This window comes from Bufo bufo, chromosome 3 (assembly GCF_905171765.1).
Source record: "Bufo bufo chromosome 3, aBufBuf1.1, whole genome shotgun sequence".
Taxonomy (NCBI): domain Eukaryota; kingdom Metazoa; phylum Chordata; class Amphibia; order Anura; family Bufonidae; genus Bufo; species Bufo bufo.
Genome location: NC_053391.1, coordinates 213,236,479 through 213,257,173, shown reverse-complemented (window position 1 = coordinate 213,257,173; position 20,695 = coordinate 213,236,479).

Sequence of the window (20,695 nt, the reverse complement as noted above, 5' to 3'; positions counted from 1 at the left end):
GACGGACATTAAGGCCACTCGTCTCATCAGGGCTTTCCATAGGTCCCATCCTGAGAAGGTGGGCCCTGAGTGTCCGGAGTCCACTCGTAGAGGGAGGGGTACTGTCACAACTAGACAGCTGAGAAGCTCTGACAGGAGCTTTCCAGATCCTCCTCCTTGAGTTTCTTTGTTTTGGTTAAGTTCCTCATCTCGTTAGTCTATCTCAGCTGTCATGCAGTTGGACTGATTACTTCCCTTTAAGTTCCTCCCCATGATGCATTAGGTTGTGGCTTATACAACTTCCTGGAGTGTGTGTTAATGCTGTTTCTATTCCCCAGTCCTCTGCAAGATAAGTGCTGTTCCTTTATTTGTGATTTTCTGTCTGCTGGATTTTCAGGTGACCCTGACTCCCTCCGTGTCTTGTGTAGGGAGCCGGTGGTCGTGTTCCTCACTATTGTAGGGTCTTCAGGTATTAGATAGCTGAGGTACGTGGATATGCGCCCATCCACCTTTGGGGTGTTCGCATAGGCTGAGCAATTAGGGAGAGTGGCAGGTCTCATGTAGGGGTCGCCCTTTTGTTCCTTAGTTGTGGATCCAGTGAGTCATTAATTGTATTGCATTGTCTTGTTTCCTGTACACCATCCGTGACACACGATGGCCCTGCATCAACACATGGAGTGTCACCATAAATTGGCATGGGAAAATCAAGCCACCCATTTAGTGTTACAGCCTGATGCAGCAACCGCAGTCCAGCAGTCAGGGCTCGTCAACATCAGCAGAAGGAAGCTGTCGTTCCCCTTCATCGGATGTTCTCTATTGCCATTGATGCTCCTCCTCACTTGTTTCCACAGCAATTGATCACTGAGACAATTGCAAAATGACAACAGTATGTGTGCACTCATCCAACAACTCAGAAGCTGAACGTGCACCTTGCTGAATTGCTGGTTTCTACAGTGCCTCCCTTTCCATGTAGTTGACTCTGCACATTTCAGAGAACTGATGGCTTGTGCCCACCCAAGGTAGAGAGCCCCAAGCAGACATTAATTTTCCCAAAAAGTTTTACAAGCCCTACACATGTACGTTGAGAAGAAGGTTGGCCAGTCTTTGGGTCTCTCGGTGTCTGGTAGAGTTTACACCAGAGCTGACGTATGGAGTTACTATTGTCAAGGACAATATATGTTGTTCACAGACCACTGGGTAAATGTGGTTCTGGCCCAAGCACACCAGATATGTGACATTTCCACCAGTTGAAACTCCATGCTCTATATGTTAGACTGCCTGTACGAGGTCTACTCCCCTGTGTAACTTCCACATTAGCCAGTGGCAGCTCATGGGTGACACGTGCTATTTGCTCAGGCCTTTTGAGGAGGCCACTTTATTTGTCAATCGGCAGAACTAAGGGATGAATGATGTCATTCCACTCCTCCACGTACTGGAGGGGATGCTGAACCTCAACCAGAAGGCAGTGTCATACTTAGACTGCACCCTGTCACTCATGATGCATGATCCCCTAGACTACTGGGCATGCAACACTGGAATATTGTATAAAATGGGTTGTTACTTCTAGCCACATGCTGCTGCAATCATTCTGATGCTGCCTCTCTCCTGATGCCACCTTCCTGCTGCCTCTAATGCCATTCCTGCAATTGGGCTTGTTGGCCTACTGATATGTACATGTATTACATTTTTACAAGGATATGCATACCACTGGCCCTTGCTATCACATTGCTGTTATTGGGTTCTGCTTCTATTGTGATCTGTGACCGTCTTGTGCTGTAGGCCACTGCTGCTGCCTCCCCACTTTGTCATAGGGCCACTATTGTCACTGTTACTGCCACTGCTGCTGCCTCCCTTCCCCACTCTGTCACGAGGCCACTATTGTCATTGTTACTGCCACTAATGCTGCTGCCATCCTCCCCACTCTGTCACGGGGCCACTACTGTAACTGGTACTGCCACTGCTGCTGCCACCCTCCCCACTCGGTCATGGAGCCACTACTTGAATATTGATGCACTGCACACTTATGTACATGACAATAAATTGTAATTCAGCAGTTTCCTACACACCTAAGATCGTATTTCACAACATACAGTACGTCTAATTTACGTACTCAGAAGAAGAATGCCCTTATGGTTGACCACTTTTTGACAGTCAATCACTCCATCAGACCATTACTATTACAGGTGATTGATTGGGTAGCCCCCATCCAACGTGGAGAGGACCAATTAATGGTGCTATAAGAAAGAGAAAATGAGTGGATCAAGAGGTTGAGCACACTCCAACCTGTAGGCCTGAACAAAGAATATAATTTCACATTCTCTGGAGAGGGTTAGAGAAGAGCAACTAAAGTAATAACTGGAATGGGGGGACCACAGTACCCTGAAAGAATATCAACATTAGGGTTATTCACTTTAGAAAAAAGACAACTGAGGGGATATCTAATAAATATGTATAAATATATCAGGGCTCTTTACAGAGATCACTCCCATCATCTATTTATCGCCAGGACTGTGACTGTGACATCCTCCGTGTCTTGAGGAAAGAAGGTTTGTACACAAACATAGAAAAGGATTCTTTACGGTAAGAGCAGTGATACTATGGAACTCTCTGCCTGAGGAGGTGGTGATGGTGAGTACAATAAAAGAGTTCAAGAGGGGCCTGGACGTATTTCTGGAGCTTAATAATATTACAGGCTATAGCTACTAGAGAGGGGTTGTTGATCCAGGTAAGTTATTCAGATTGTTTGATTGTAGTCGAGAAGGAATTTTTTATTCCCCTAAAGTGAGGAAAATTTGCCTTCCTCTGGATCAATTTGCAGGATAACAGGCTGAACTGGATAGCCAGATGTCTTTTTTCAACCTTATAAACTATGTTACTATGTTACTATAATTATCCCTGTTCCATCTCCTCCGGACAATCAGATTTTACTTCATCTATCACAGGGCAAAATTTTAAAATAAAAACATACTTGGACTGTGGCTCATCCTTTGTTATCTATCTTTTGGAGTATCCCTGCAACATGCAATATGTAGGATGAACAACTCAGAGTATGAGAACCAGATTAAAAAGCCATAGAAGTAATATAAATAATGGAAAACAACACCATAGCGAGACATTTCGAGACATTTTGATACACAGCACAACCGCGATATATCTGTTCTAAAACGCGCCATCATCAACTGGATTCCTCCAAACAACAAAAATAGATTCCCACAATTACCGTAGTAAATAAAGAATCCTACTGGATATTTCGCCTGCAGACGCTGGTACCTGAAGGTCTCAATGAAGTCATAGGACATACTAAATAAATTATATTCAGGCTTCCTACCACAAGCACTTACTATAGACGAATAAATATTCACTATAGAATAATAAATAATAATTTTAACAGAGTCTTTTATTTTAACAGAGCTCTCTATCATAAATAATAATTTAATGTCAGCCCTTCCCCCCTTTTTTTTATTAATACGTTAGAATGTGTTACCAAAACAGTATATCACTGTATTTCAGATATGTGTATGTGTATGTGTATGTGTGAATATATATTTATGTACATTTGTGTATATATATATATATATATATATATATTTATATACAATCAATTATTTATGCTTTTATATAATATGATACACAATGTTTTTAATTATTTATGCTACCAAATATATTTGTGGACTGAACCTGTGTAGCTAAACTAAGACCCAATCACTTTGTTTATGTCTAGTTTTATACTAAAACAAAGTGTGGTTAAATCTTAGCGCCCGGTAGTAGTGCCATTTTTTAGCAAATAAATGTGTGGGTAGGACGCTAAAACAAAATAACAAATATTTTTTTAACTTATTTTGTTAGAATATAGGGGTATCTGCCTAGCACTGCAAGAAGCAGCAAGATAAATCTACACTAATTTGTGGGACCCCACCTAAAGCGGTCACATAGATGGCAAATTAACCACCCCGTGACAAAGGATGGATCCCACAAACTAAAACCCACCAACACTAAGGGGGCTACAGTACCACAGGTACCAGATGTATGACCTGGGTACAATACTCACAAGGTGGATACCTGGTACCAGCAGGAAACCAGGTATACTCCTAACAGTGAATGTCAGTGAACCAACATTCACTGCACTAGCATAATACAGGTGCAGGATTGTGGTAGGGCAACAAAATTAGCTCCAATTGGTATATCTGGAGCAATGATTGCCCTAACCCTATCCTTGGTGGTCAAAGCTCTACGCTTTTCCATGCATTAAACATGCATTTCATCAGGAGCGAATATGCACCATAAGTAGTAAAGTCCAAAGCCTCTAAGTTGTATATTTAACCGAGGCTGTGAGCGTCCACTATCAGAAATATAGCCCAGAGTCTCTGACGTAGGTGTTAGACGGAGGCTGTGAACAAATACACCGCAAGTAATACTGCCCAAAGCCTCTAGGCTGTATATTTAACCGAGGCTGTGAGCTTCTACTATCAGTGATATAACTCAAAGTCCCTGCCGTAGGTGTTCGACAGAGGCTTTAAACATTAAGCAGCAGTAGGGTGACCTGTCTGACACCAAGTCCCTCTAGTGTGAGGTACGGTGTTGTCACTTGTGGTCTACTGTCCTGCCTAGGCTGATCCCCTCTAATTTGAGGCACAGCATGCTGGTGTGCAAACGGATCAGCGCTGTAATGGCCGCGAAGCGGCTCCAGAGAACGCTGAGATTTACAGGGTGAAACCCCGCCCTGCCAGACACGCCCCCTGCCTGCCAGCTAATCTGGCCAGGAGGCTCAGTACAGGATACACCACTAGCAAAGCAGCGGGAGGGGTTAGCTCAGTCTCAGGGAAAGCGCAATGCGCCGCATGGTAACCAGGGAAAATCATAGCGGTTCTATATACACTGTCACCGCAGGTTCAAACCCTAATCGTGTGTATACAGTGGAGTGAGACCACAATCGAGGATCCTAAGATGGAGCGCTGACACTCAACTATATATACAAAAGAGCTCTAGTAAGTCTACACAGTGCCCCTAGACTGGAATACACGGATGGACATAGGTCTAAATACAGGTCAATGTCCATTCATCTAAAGGGGACAAATGAGATGGCATCATTAAGGCCAGATGGTTTGATGGTCTTCAAGGAAAAGATCCATCTCGCCTCTTTTTGTAAAAAGATGCGGTCACAGTCACCGCCTCGCGATGACATCTTCACAGAATCAATCACCTGAAATTTAACAGATGATGTGTTACCACTATGAGATTCTAGTACATGGCGTGCAATCGGGGTGTCTTTTAGGTTCGTGATATCCAGAATATGTTCCCCAATGCGACGCCTGAGCTCTCTAATAGTTTTGCAAACATATTTAATGCCGCATACACATGTCATCAGGTAGATAACCCCAACCGACTTGCAGTTGTAAAATGACCTGATAAAGAAAGTTCTCTCTAAAGTGCTGCTGGCAAAGCTCTTGGTCTTATCTATAAATCCACAGAATTTACACGATCCACAGGGAAACGTTCCTGTGAGCGAATTCTGCAACCAGGACTGTGGTTTAGGACTTACGTATAAGCTGTGTATTTAGGATACTGATATTGGCCGTCAGGCCATATGTGGACACGATTATACGCCCATTTGTCAACAGTTTACCCTCACATGTCAGGGACACCATGGAGGTATTGGGGCGTTTAAACTGTGTCCATTGTGACAAGGATGCTTGGTTGGCCAGTCTGGACGTGGAGGAGCTCTACAGCTCAATTCCTCATGACTTGGGCTGTGGAGCGGTCCTCAAGTTCCTCCAACAAAGAGGCGAGCAGTGCAGGAACCACAACACCTTTGTCATGGAACTTCTGAGTTTCATTCTCAAGCACAATGTGTTTCTGTTTGACGGACGGATTTTCCATCAGCTCAGGGGGGTCGCAATGGGCAGTCCCTGTGCCCCGACTTTTGCGAACCTCTATCTGGGCTGGTGGGAAAGAGAGGTGGTGTTTTGTCAGGATATGGAGCATTTTACTTCTGTCATCCCCCTCTGGATCAGATACATCGATGATGTGCTGATCCTGTGTGGGGTGGCAGAATTTTGTTTCAGGAGTTTGTTGCAGCCCTGAATATTAATACACTGGGGCTATTTTTTACGCCGGAGATTGATTCCACCGCTATTTCTTTCTTAGATCTCACCATTTCACTTGATGCTGATGGGCACATTAGTACTAATGTTTTTAGGAAACCCACGGCTACCAATAATTTGTTGAAATGGGAGAGTGGGCACCCGTTGGCCCTCAAAAGAGGGATCCCGAAAGGTCAATACTTAAGGGTGAGGAGGAATTGTTCGGAATTAAGTGACTTTAGGGTGGCAGCGAGGGATCTTCAGCATAGGTTCCAGCGTTGCGGTTATCCCCAGCGATATCTGAGACAGGTATACCAACATTCATTGAGTACCAACAGGGATCTTTTGCTATCCCCCAAAAAGAGGGATACGAGTGATAATACTGTCAGGATCATTGGCACGTATGACAGTGCCCATGAGGCTGTACGTCAAGCACTTGTTGAACACTGGGATATACTTAAATCTGATCCCGATATTGGCGGTATGATTCCACCTAGACCCTAAGTCACTTACCGACGTAGTAACAACTTACGAGATATGTTTACACACAGCTTATACTGTACGTACGTAAGTCCTAAACCACAGTCCTGATTGCAGAATTCGCTCACAGGAACGTTTCCCTGTGGATCGTGTAAATTCTGTGGATTTATAGATAAGACCAGAGATTTGCTGCTTTATCAGGTCATTTTACAACTGCAAGTCGGTTGGGGTTATCTACCTGATGACATGTGTATGCGGCATTAAATATGTTTGCAAAACTATTAGAGAGCTCAGGCGTCGCATTGGGGAACATATTCTGTACCGAGCCTCCTGGCTGGACTGGCTGCCAGGCGGGGGGCGTGTCTGGCAGGGCTGGGTTTCGCCATGTAAATCTCGGTGTTCTGGGAGCCGCTTCGCGGCCATTACAGCACCGATCCGTTTGCACACCAGCACGCTGCGCCTCAAATTAGAGGTGATCAGCCTAGGCAGGACAGTAGACCACAAGTGACAACACCGTACCTCACACTAGAGGGACTTGGTGTCAGACAGGTCACCCTACTGCTGCTTAATGTTTATAGCCTCTGTTGAACACCTACGGCAGGGACTTTGGGTTATATCACTGATAATAGACGCTCACAGCCTCGATTAAATATACAACCTAGAGGCTTTGGGCTTTACTACTTATGGTGCATATTCGCTCCTGATGAAATGCATGTTTAATGCATGGAAACGCGTAGCGCTTTGACCACCAAGGATAGGGTTAGGGAAATTATTGCTCCAGATATACCAATTGGAGCTATTTTTGTTTCCCTACCACAATCCTGCACCTGTATTATGCTAGTGCAGTGAATGTTGGTTCACTGACATTCACTGTTAGGAGTATACCTGGTTTCCTGCTGGTACCAGGTATCCACCTTGTGAGTATTGTACCCAGGTCATACATCTGGTACTGGTGTGTTTTAGTTTGTTGGATCCATCCTATGTCACGGGGTGCAGTGGCGGATTACAATAGGGACGTTCGGGTCGGCAGCCCCGGGCCCAGCGCCGACCCGAACGCCCACATACTGCGGCGGGGCACGGGAGCGCATAGCTCCCTGTCCCGTTCGCGATAACCGCCATAGGCTTCAGGCCTTGTAGGCCTGAGGCCTATGCGGTAGAGAAATCCCGGCGCAGGCGTGCGTGACGTCATCATCGCGCGCCTGTGCCGGGACGCAGCACTGTGACGAGCCTGACTCATCCCGCCTTCCTCTGCGAGCAAGCGCCTGGCCCTGGACATAGGTGAGTATTTATCTTTTCATTTTTTTGTTCATTTTTTATTTTTTTATTTCATGTGCCTACTTGGGGGGGGGGCAGTGTGGGGACAAATTACTATATGGGGCAGTGTGGGGACAAATTACTATATGGGGCAGTGTGGGGACAAATTACTATGTGGGGACAGTGTGGGGACAAATTACTATGTGGGGGCAGTGTGGATACAAATTACTATGTGGGGGCAGTGTGGGGACAAATTACTATGTGGGGGCAGTGTGGGGACAAATTACTATGTGGGGGCAGTGTGGGGACAAATTACTATGTGGGGGCAGTGTGGGGACAAATTACTGTGTGGGGGCAGTGTGGGGACAAATTACTATGTGGGGCAGTGTGGGGACAAATTACTATGTGGGGGCAGTGTGGGGACAAATTACTATATGGGGCAGTGTGGGGACAAATTACTATATGGGGCAGTGTGGGGACAAATTACTATGTGGGGGCAGTGTGGGGACAAATTACTATGTGGGGGCAGTGTGGGGACAAATTACTATGTGGGGGCAGTGTGGGGACAAATTACTATGTGGGGGCAGTGTGGGGACAAATTACTATATGGGGCATTGTGGGGACAAATTACTATGTGGGGGCAGTGTGGGGACAAATTACTATATGGGGCAGTGTGGGGACAAATTACTATATGGGGCAGTGTGGGGACAAATTACTATATGGGGCAGTGTGGGGACAAATTACTATGTGGGGGCAGTGTGGGGACAAATTACTATGTGGGGGCAGTGTGGGGACAAATTACTATGTGGGGGCAGTGTGGGGACAAATTACTATGTGGGGGCAGTGTGGGGACAAATTACTATGTGGGGGCAGTGTGGGGACAAATTACTATGTGGGGCAGTGTGGGGACAAATTACTATATGGGGCAGTGTGGGGACAAATTACTATGTGGGGGCAGTGTGGGGACAAATTACTATGTGGGGGCAGTGTGGGGACAAATTACTATATGGGGCAGTGTGGGGACAAATTACTATATGGGGCAGTGTGGGGACAAATTACTATATGGGGGCAGTGTGGGGACAAATTACTATGTGGGGGCAGTGTGGGGACAAATTACTATGTGGGGGCAGTGTGGGGACAAATTACTATGTGGGAGCAGTGTGGGGACAAATTACTATGTGGGGGCAGTGTGGGGACAAATTACTATGTGGGGGCAGTGTGGGGACAAATTACTATGTGGGGGCAGTGTGGGGACAAATTACTATGTGGGGGCAGTGTGGGGACAAATTACTATATGGGGCAGTGTGGGGGCAAATTACTATGTGGGGGCAAATTACTATGTGGGGGCAGTGTGGGGGAAACTATTGTGTGGGGGCAGTGTGGGGGAAATTGCCATGTGAGACAGTGTGGGGTAATTTCTATGTGGGGACAGTGTGGGGTGATTTCTATGTGGGGACAGTGTGGGGTAATTGCTATGTGGGGGCAAATTACTATGTGGGGGCAGTGTGGTGAAAATTACTATGTGGGGGAAGTGTGGTGGAAATTACTATGTGGGGGAAGTATGGTGGAAATTACTGTGGGGGCAGTGTAGGGCAAATTACTGTGTGTGGGGCAAACTACTATATGGGGGCAGTTTGGGGGAAATTACTGTGTGGGGACAAATTACTATGGGGGGATTACTATGTGGGGGCAGTGTGGTGGAAATTACTATATGGTGGTGTTGCTATTGGGGAGGCACTGTAGGGGCAATTTTATTATTTCTGGGGACACTATACAGGGATTATTGCCTGGAGCACAATAGAGGGTGGTATTATTACTCGGGGCACTCTAGGCGACATTATAGCTACTGTGGACACTATAGGAACATTTGGGGTAATTTATCAAACTGGTGTAAAGTAGAACTGGCTTAGTTGCCCATAGCAGCCAATCAGATTCCACCTTTCATATTTGACAGCTCTTTTGGAAATCCAGTTCTACTTTACACCAGTTTGATAAATTACCCCAATTATGTCTATTAGGGTCACTATTTTTTCAGCAGTATAGTTCCTGGAGCATTGGGGAGCAAAACGGGCACAGTATTGGGGGTGGCAGGATGACACTGTGGGGACACCAGGATGGGGAGGTTGATGGAAAAATTGAGAAATCTAACGTGTCTGTGTTACAAACTGTAGAGACGAGATGCGGCTGAAAGAATTTGCCATGGTGGTCTGGGTATTTTTTTTTAGTCTGAAGATGTCATATGGCCTAAGAAGAGACTGTTGGCGCCCATGAAGCACCGCAGCCTCTTCATACAAAAAAAAAAAAAACTAAAAGGGAGGAAGTGGGGGGGGGGGGGGGGGGCCAAGTTGGGTTGACAGCCCCGGGCCTATCATGCACTTTTAATCCGCCCCTGACGGGGTGGTTAATTTGCCATCTATGTGACCGCTTTAGGTGGGGTCCCACAAATTAGTGTAGATTTATCTTGCTGCTTCTTGCAGTGCTAGGCAGATACCCCTATATTCTAACAAAATAAGTTAATAAAATATTTGTTATTTTGTTTTAGCGTCCTACCCCCACATTTATTTTCTCAATTGTGTAGAAGAACGCATACTCACTATGCCTATTTCAGTTTTTGTATTTGATCAATTTTAGTGCCATTTTTTACCTAAATTTACCTCTGATCATCGGGACCCACTCTGGATGCCCGTAGCAAAAGGAAGCTGCTTCGATACCCCACAAGTAGAGTTGAGCGAACACCTGGATGTTCGGGTTCGAGAAGTTCGGCCGAATTTCCCGGAAATGTTCGGGTTCGGGATCCGAACCCGACCCGAACTTCGTCCCGAACCCGAACCTCATTGAAGTCAATGGGGACCCGAACTTTTGGGCACTAAAAAGGCTGTAAAACAGCCCAGGAAAGAGCTAGAGGGCTGCAAAAGGCAGCAACATGTAGGTAAATCCCCTGCAAACAAATGTGGACAGGGAAATGAATTTAAAAAAAAATTAAAAAAAAAAAAATGACCCAATATCAATTGGACAGAGGTCCCATAGCAGAGAATCTGGCTTCACGTCAGCAGAGAATCAGTCTCTTCATGCCATAGCAAAGAATCTGGCTTCATGTCAGCAGAGAATCAGTCTCTTCATGCCATAGCAGAGAATCTGGCTTCATGTCAGCACAGAATCAGTCTTCATGTTATAGCAGAGAATCAGGCTTCACGTCACCCACCACTGGAGCAGGCCACTGTCACACATTTAGGCCCAGGCAGAGGAGAGAGGTCCCGTAACAGAGAATCTGGCCTTATGTCAGCACAGAATCAGTCTTCATGTCATAGCAGAGAATCAGGCTTCACGTCACCCACCACTGGATCAGGCCACTGTCACACATTTAGGCCCAGGCAGAGGAGAGAGGTCCCGTAACAGAGAATCTGGCCTTATGTCAGCGCAGAATCAGTCTTCATGTCATAGCAGAGAATCAGGCTTCACGTCACCCACCACTGGAACAGGCCACTGTCACACATTTAGGCCCAGGCAGAGGAGAGAGGTCCCGTAACAGAGAATCTGGCCTTATGTCAGCACAGAATCTGTCTTCATGTCATAGCAGAGAATCAGGCATCACGTCTCCCACCACTGGAACAGGCCACTGTCACACATTTAGGCCCAGGCACCCAGGCAGAGGAGAGAGGTCCCGTAACAGAGAATCTGGCCTTATGTCAGCACAGAATCTGTCTTCATGTCATAGCAGAGAATCAGGCATCACGTCACCCACCACTGGAACAGGCCACTGTCACACATTTAGGCCCAGGCACCCAGGCAGAGGAGAGAGGGGTAACAGAGAATCTGGCCTTATGTCAGCACAGAATCTGTCTTCATGTCATAGCAGAGAATCAGGCATCACGTCACCCACCACTGGAACAGGCCTCTGTCACATATTTAGGCCCAGGCACCAAGTCAGTGGTGTAGTACAGTCGATATGAACCACATGAAGTTTCACCAAATATCCAGTCTGCAGGTTTGCAATAGGGTCATACCAATATACAGGAGCTGCAGCAATGAGCACTTGTTAAATATAGTTCCATATATTCATAAGCTGTTAGCAGAGAGTCAGGACATGCTAAATAAACCTCTTCAAATGTGCTATTAGATAACTGAGGAAAGTTTTAACAGACAGAGTCTTTACAGTGGACTCTTCCAGAAAGCCCCCTGTGTATTCTGCTACTTGGTTTGGTCTCCTCAGTGCAGACATTTACTGTGAAGGAGGTAGGATCTCTGTCTAAGTTCTCTAAAGCTAAAGTTCATTTATCTATTGTAAAAAGTTATAATATATACCCATAATAGTTCTGTAGAATGTAAAGAGGTGACTGTATGTTTTTTAGCAGCCTTTAAACCCTGCAGCACATGCTAGGCTGAGTAGATGATGTACAGTTAGAGAGCCATGTGTTCTTCCTAAAATGGCTGCAAGACATGCTGTATTCCAGGTCACCCTGCTGCAATATCTTTGTAAATGATTTTCTCTTGTTCATTTTTCTGTATGCTTTGTTATATCCTGTAACATGTATGTGGGAATGTAATATAATGACTGCCTGTTATGATATAGGTGGGCTGGTGACCTGGCTGTATACCACATAGTGGCAGTGTTTCCCTGTTGTATTACAGGCTCCAGCCAAGTGCACTCCACCTCAATAAAGCTTTAAACCACAGAAGACCTGAGTGTCGTCCCTTAGAGTCCACTTAGAGTTTATGCCTGGAGGAGCTGGTGACCGAGTGAGTGTGAAAGCTGGAGGTGTCGCAGATGGTGCAAGGAAAAGAGGGTTACATTTGGTGCCGTGATTCGGATGTCATCATTCTGCTCAAAGTGACCAGTGAATATACCTAAAGTCACCAGTTTGCGAGTTCTGAGGTGATTGTGCCACGACGGAGCTGCTAGGCGGCAGATTGACCTTATTAACGGTTTATATCCTCTCAGGAATAGAAGATAAGTGGACGAGCCAGAGCCCGCGGAAGAGCACGTGCCAGGGGGCAGCCCAGCCAAGGACAGCCTGGAAAGGAGCAAGAGGCTCAAGAACCTAGACGCATTGAAAGACCCCAGCAGCCACCAGCCGAGCCTTTGCTTGTGGGAAGAGGGTGCCAGAGAGGCCCGCCAGTAGTGGAGAGACCTCCGACTGATGTTCTGCAGTTTTGAGCTGGATTTCAGGACATATCCCTCGGAGAACGGGGTGGCCGCAGGCGTGACTTCCATGACCTTGGAGTGAACACCCGGCAGACCATTGAATAGAAATGTGAGACCTGTTTTTTTTTTGCACAGTGTGACAGGTTAAGGTTTAATCTCAGAATCAGACTTCTATCTGCACTGTAGCGTGTGTCTTAGGTTTTTCTGAATGACACTATCATTACCTTCAATGTAAGATATCCTTTTTGGGATAGATTTAAAGGAGGCCTCAAATACCAGAAACTAGTTATTTGGAGAATGGCAAATTTGGGAATAGTTTTTCAACCCAGAAAAAAAAGTGTGCTTTTACGGTCGCTACAAATAACTTGACCAGCTAAAACAGTACAGATTTGCTTGAATAGAAATGTGAGACCTGTTTTTTTTTGCACTGTGTGACAGGTTAAGGTTTAATCTCAGAATCAGACTTCTATCTGCACGGTAGCGTGTGTCTTAGGTTTTTCTGAATGACACTATCAGTACCTTCAATGTAAGATATCCTTTTTGGGATAGATTTCAAGTAGGCCTCCAATACCAGAAACTAGTTATTTGGAGAATGGCAAATTTGGGAATAGTTTTTCAACCCAGAAAAAAAAGTGTGCTTTTACGGTCACTACAAATAACTTGACCAGCTAAAACAGTACAGATTTGCTTGAATAGAAATGTGAGACCTGTTTATTTTTGCACTGTGTGACAGGTTAAGGTTTAATCTCAGAATCAGACTTCTATCTGCACGGTAGCGTGTGTCTTAGGTTTTTCTGAATGACACTATCAGTACCTTCAATGTAAGATATCCTTTTTGGGATAGATTTCAAGTAGGCCTCAAATACCAGAAACTAGTTATTTGGAGAATGGCAAATTTGGGAATAGTTTTTCAACCCACAAAAAAAAGTGTGTTTTTACGGTCACTACAAATAACTTGACCAGCTAAAACAGTACAGATTTGCTTGAATAGAAATGTGAGACCTGTTTTTTTTTGCACTGTGTGACAGGTTAAGGTTTAATCTCAGAATCAGACTTCTATCTGCACGGTAGCGTGTGTCTTAGGTTTTTCTGAATGACACTATCAGTACCTTCAATGTAAGATATCCTTTTTGGGATAGATTTCAAGTAGGCCTCAAATACCAGAAACTAGTTATTTTGAGAATGGCAAATTTGGGAATAGTTTTTCAACCCAGAAAAAAAAGTGTGCTTTTACGGTCACTACAAATAACTTGACCAGCTAAAACAGTACAGATTTGCTTGAATAGAAATGTGAGACCTGTTTTTTTTTTGCACTGTGTGACAGGTTAAGGTTTAATCTCAGAATCAGACTTCTATCTGCACGGTAGCGTGTGTCTTAGGTTTTTCTGAATGACACTATCAATACCTTCAATGTAAGATATCCTTTTTGGGATAGATTTCAAGTAGGCCTCAAATACCAGAAACTAGTTATTTTGAGAATGGCAAATTTGGGAATAGTTTTTCAACCCAGAAAAAAAAGTGTGCTTTTACAGTCACTACAAATAACTTGACCAGCTAAAACAGTACAGATTTGGTTGAATAGAAATGTCAGGTCTATTTTTTAGGCGCTGGGTGACAGGCTCAACTTGCCGCTGATGTAGTATATGGCCAAAAAATAACCACACTGTTGATGGTTAAATGCACTTGGGTGACACAGGCTCAGCCTGCACCAGATGTAGTATATGGCCAAAAAATAATCAGACTGTTGATGGTTAAATGCACTTCGGTGACACAGGCTCAGCCTGCAGCTGATGTAGGATATAGCACAAAATAACCACACTATTGATGGTTAAATACACTTGGTGATAGCTTGTGCTGGCGCACCACAAGTCACAAAATGGCCGCCGATCACCCCAGAAAAAAAGTGAGCTAAAAACGCTCTGGGCAACCTCAAAAAAGTGAGCAAGTCAATACTAGCACTTCAATGATCCACAGCTGCAGATCGATCACAGAATGAAGTATTTTGGAGGAGTTAATCACTGCCTAATCTCGCCCTAACGTCGCAGCTGCAACCTCTCCCTATGTTTCAATCAGCAGAGTGACGTGCAGCGCTTTTCCAGTGTTGGGCATGGCGTGCACAACCTGATCTGGTAAGTTACGATCCCTGCCAATTAGGGGCCCTCTCCGAAAAACAGTTTACACACAGGGGGTGCGGTCCTTCTCTATTCTCTTCTAATCCTCTTGTGGAGCACCTGTTATCCTTTTTGCATATGCGCTTGTGCCGGCACTGTTCTCTGGCGCATGCAGGTTTTTCACTCTGTAACACCGGCTAGGATCTTTGATTACAAAGTTTTCGCTGTAATAAATCGCCTCCGTATATGCTGCTGTGCTTTCAATTAACAGATGTGTTTCGAAACCACAAGAATTTCTTCCTCAGTGATTAAAAATGTAATGATAATGAGGGACACAGAAATCGTTACATATATAGGGATCATGTGACTTATAAAATCTGGACCGGACTGTAACAGGTAAGAACTGATAAATAAAACTTGGACCAGACTATGCTTCATCTTAGTTCTTATATTCAATTCAGACATTGCGGTTATGCTGTTACACTATTTTACATGTCACTTCTTTTCTTTATAGACTACATTCTCAATTTATATTACTCATTTTACATATCATATATAGTACTTCAGGATTCACAGTCCATGTTGTGAATTACGGAATATACAGTATACCTAAAAACCTCTCATATAATATACTTGCATATTACTTAAATCATATATATGCGCTGTTTCAAACCCTAATATTTGTACTATATTATTATTACTGTATTGTATATAGTTTAACCCCCCCAAAAATAAAAAATAATAAATAAATAAATGGAATAAATAAAAAATAAATAAAAATAAAAATAAAAAATTGTATTGAAAAGCTAGATGGTATAGCAGGCCGAGTTATATTTCAGTAAGCTCCCTTTTTCGATATTGCTACAGTTTTTATGTATGCATGTTGCTGTATATTCGTATATTTATATGCATCATATGTTTTATTTATTGCCCCTAATGTATACGGTGCTGATCCTTTAGCTATTACGATTGAGGTACTCAGGATATATTACAATTAGTAAGGTGGTGTTGACCCCTAATCACACAAACTTGTAGTCTTAGAATTTTTTTTTGCTATATATCTTCTAGTCATGAACAGAAGTCACCTTACACCATTGACTAACTGAATATAACCATACGACAAGTTATTACATACCTCTTTTGTCCATAACACTGGCGATTAATACATTGATTGATATTCCTTCAGGTTGTTACTATATAAAATCACTTGCTTGACCACTGGTGGTGTCCTAATATACTTCTCCACTTATTCTCAACCCACCAGAGAGCTGGTTATATGGTTAATTATTAGACTCTCCAGCATATGATTACAAGAAAATGGAGTCCAAATTATTACAAGAAAATGGTTACTGGTTTTAAAATTTATAAAAACTGACTTTTATAAAATTAGATTAGAGGTATACGAGTCCCTATCATATTGGAACAGTTTCAATGGAGTCCAGGAGAAATGGGACTACTTAAAAGTGGCACTATTGAAGGCAACAGATAATTGCATTAGGCTAGTCAGTAAGAGCAAAAAAAGGAAGAGACCACTGTGGTACTCAGCAGAAGTGGCCAAAATCATTAAAAACAAAAAGATAGCATTTAGTAATTATGAAAAAATAAAAAGAGGATGACAGAGAAATGTATAAGATTAGGCAGAGAGAGGCCAAGCAAGTTATAAGAGCTTCTAAAGCACAGGCAGAAGAGAAATTAGCTCAGTCGTGAAAAAAGGCGATAAGACATTCTTCAGATAAATAAATGAAAAAAGGAAACCAAATTAAAAACAAAAGAAGGAAGATATATGGAAGAAGATAAAGAACTAGCTGACTGCCTCAATAAAAAACTTCTGTTCAGTTTTTACAAAGGAAAATGAAGGAAAAGGACCTCAGTTAGGAAGGAAGACTAATGAATCTTTTGATGCATTGTGTCTTTACAGAGGAAGAGGTTCTAAGTCAGCTGTCTAAAATTAATACGAATAAGTCACAGGGGCCTGATGGGATACATCCAAAGCTATTAAAAGAGCTTAGCGGTGAACTAGCAAAACCATTAACAGATTTATTTAACCAATCACTGGTAACAGGAGTCGTCCCAAAAGATTGGAAATTAGCAAATGTTGTGCCCATTCACAAGAAAGGTAGTAGTGAGGAATCGGGCAACTATATGCCAGTAAGCCTGACATCAATAGTGGGGAAATTAATGGAAACCATACTTAAAGAGAGGATTGTGGACCATCTAAAAACCCATGGATTGAAAGATGAAAAACAGCATGGGTTTACTTCAGGGAGATCATGTCAAACTAATCTTATTGATTTTTTTGATTAAGTGACTAAAATAATAGATGGGGGAGGTGCAGTAGACATCGCTTATCTAGACTTTAGTAAGGCTTTTGATACCGTCCCACATAGAAGGCTTATCAATAAATTGCAGTCTTTGAGCTTGGACTCCCATATTGTTGAAAAGATTAGGCAGTGGCTGAGGGACAGACAACAGAGGGTTGTAGTCAATGGAGTATATTTAGACCATGGTCTTGTTACCAGTGGGGTACCTCAGGGATCTGTTCTGGTACCCATATTGTTTAATATCTTTATCAGCAAAATTGCAGAAGGCCTCGATGGTAAGGTGTGTCTTTTTGCTGATGACACAAAGATTTGTAACAGGATTGATGTTCCTGGAGTGATACACCAAATGGAAAAGGATTTAGGAAAACTAGAGGAATGGTCAAAAATCTGGCAACAAAAATTTAATGTTTATAAGTGCAAGATAATGCACCTGGGGCGTAAAAACCCAAGAGCAGAATATAAAATCAGTGATACACTCCTAACCTCAGTATCTGAGGAAAGGGATTCAGGGGTCATTATTTCAGAAGACTTAAAGGTAGGCAGACAATGTCATAGAGCAGCAGGAAATGCTAGCAGAATGCTTGGGTGTATAGGGAGAGGCATTAACAAGTGAGGGAGAAAGAAGGAGGTGCTCATGCCGCTCTACAGAGCACTAGTGAGACTTCATTTGGAGTATTGTGCGCAGCACTGGAGACCATATCTCCAGAAGGATATTGATACTTTGGACAGAGTTCAGAGAAGAGCTACTAAACTAGTTCATGGATTGCGGGATAAAACTTACCAGGAAAGATTAAAGGACCTTAACATGTATAGCTTGGAAGAAAGAAGAGACAGAGGGGATATGATAGAAACTTTTAAATACATAAAGGAAATCAACAAGGTAAAGGAGGAGAGAATATTTAAAATAATAAAAACTGCTACAAGAGGACATAGTTTTAAATTAGAGGGGCACAGGCTTAAAAGTAATATCAGGAAGCATTACTTTACTGAGAGAGTAGTGGATGCATGGAATAGCCTTCCTGCAGAAGTGGTAGCTGCAAATAAAGTGAAGGAGTTTAACCCCTTACGGACACATGACGTATCGGTACGGCATGTTTCCCGAGTCCTTAAGGTGATCGGAACAAGCGGTGACAAGCGGTGATCGGAACAAGGTGCCTGCAGGCACCCCGGCTAAATGCGCGGGGGGGTCCCATGACCCCCCCGTGTCGGCGATCGCCGCAAACCGCAGGTCAATTCAGACCTGCGGTTTGTTGCTTTTTATGATGCAGGCAGCGTCAACAGTAGTGCCGACGGGTCCCCATGGGGCTGTGGGGGACACCTGATGGCATGGAAGGCAGCGCGATGCCTTCCTGAGGCATCTGCGCTGCCTTCCGGTGAAGAGCCTGTGAGATCCAACCACCTTGATCTCACAGGCCCCGGAAGCTGTATGAGTAATACACACAGTATTACTCATACAGCCAATGCATTCCAATACAGAAGTATTGGAACCCATTGTAAAGGAATATACCCCCAAAAGTTCAAGTCCCAAAGTGGGACAAAAAATAAAGTGAAAAAATAATGTTGAAAAAATACATTTTTCCCCCAAAAAATTAAAAGTTTCAAGTAAAAATAAACCAAAACGTCATTTTCCCCAAATAAAGTAAAAAAAAATTGGTAAAAAATAGGGGGTGGAAAAAAGTATACATATTAGGTATCGCCGCGTCCATATCGACCGGCTCTATAAACATATTACATGACCTAACCCTACAGATGAACACCGTAAAAAATAAAAAATAAAAACTGTGCTAAATAAAAAAAAAATTGTCACCTTACATCACAAAAAGTACAACAGCAAGCAATCAAAAAGGTGTTTGCCCACCAAAATAGTACCAATATAACCGTCACCTCATCCCACAAAAAATTAGCCCCTACCTGAAACAATCGCCCAAAAAATAAAAAAAATATGGCTCAGAATATGGAGACACTAAAACATAATTTTTTTTGTTTGAAAAAAGCTGTTAATGTGTAAAACTTACATAAATAAAAAAAAAGTATACATATTTGGTATCTCCGCGTTCATATCGACCGGCTCTATAAAAATATCACATGACCTAACCTCTCAGATGAACACCGTAAAAAAACTGTGCTAAATAAACCATTTTTTGTCACCTTACATCACAAAAAGTGTAATAGCAAGCGATCAAAAAGTCACACGCACCCCAAAATAGTGCCAATAAAACTCATCCTGCAAAAATCTTACCCTACCCAAGGTAATCGCCCAAAAACTGAAAAAATTATGGCTCTCAGACTATGGAAACACTAAAACATGAAATCATTGTGTAAAACTTACATAAATAAAAAAAAGTATACATATTAGGTATCGCCACATCTGTGACAACCTGGTCTATAAAAATATCACATGATCTAACCAGTCAGATGAATGTTGTAAATAACAAAAAATAAAAACGATGCCAAAACAGCTATTTCTTGTTATCTTGCCTCACAAAAAGTGTAATATAGAGCAACCAAAAATCACCCTAAACTAGTACCAACAATACGGCCACCCTATCCCGTAGTTTCTAAAATAGGGCCACTTTTTTGGAGTTTCTACTCTAGGGGTGCATCAGGGGGGCTTCAAATGGGACATGGTGTCAAAAAAACCAGTCTAGCAAAATCTGCCTTCCAAAAACCGAATGGCATTCCTTTCCTTCTGCGCCCTGCCGTGTGCCCGTACAGCTGTTTATGACCACATATGGGGTGTTTCTGTAAACTACAGAATCAGGGCCATAAATATTGAGTTTTGTTTGGCTGTTAACCCTTGCTTTGTAACCGGAAAAAAAATATTAAAATGGAAAATCTGCCAAAAAAGTGAAATTTTGAAATTGTATCTCTATTTTCTATTAATTCTTGTGGAACATCTGAAGGGTTAACAACGTTTGTAAAATCAGTTTTGAAATCCTTGAGGGGTTAGTTTCTTAGATGGGTTCACTTTTATGGAGTTTCTACTCTAGGGGTGCATCAGGGGGCTTCAAATGGGACATGGTGTCCCAAAACCAGTCCAGCAAAACCTGCCTTCCAAAAACCGTAAGGCATTCCTTTCCTTCTGCGCCCTGCCGTGTGCCCGTACAGCGGTTTACGACCACATATGGGGTGTTTCTGTAAACGACAGAATCAGGGCCATAAATATTGAGTTTGGTTTGGTTCTTAACTCTTGCTTTGTAACCGGAAAAAAATTATTAAAATAGAAAATCTGCCCAAAAAGGGAAATTTCAAAATTGTATCTCTATTTTCCATTAATTTTCCATTAATTCTTGTGGAACACCTAAAGGGTTAACAAAGTTTGTAAAA